Below are 216 nucleotides of genomic sequence, written 5' to 3'. Positions count from 1 at the left end.
AAACCCAGTCGCCTGCCTTTTGGGTCCAACTTGCATTCAATAAATTTCACTTGCCAACTTGGCTGCTGTTTGGTCCCTGTACTGGGTTTCCGTGGCAAGGTCTTGGTAGTGGGTGAGGCGATGGGGGCGGCTTCTCAGGGAAGCTGCTGGAAGCCTCCTCTGTGTCCGACAGAGCCAATGCCAGCCTGCTCCAGGATGGCCCACCGCTGGCCAAAG

Source organism: Eurypyga helias, unplaced genomic scaffold, assembly GCF_000690775.1.
Source record: "Eurypyga helias isolate BGI_N326 unplaced genomic scaffold, ASM69077v1 scaffold36253, whole genome shotgun sequence".
Lineage (NCBI taxonomy): Eukaryota > Metazoa > Chordata > Aves > Eurypygiformes > Eurypygidae > Eurypyga > Eurypyga helias.
Note: the sequence above shows the minus strand (reverse complement) of the source record.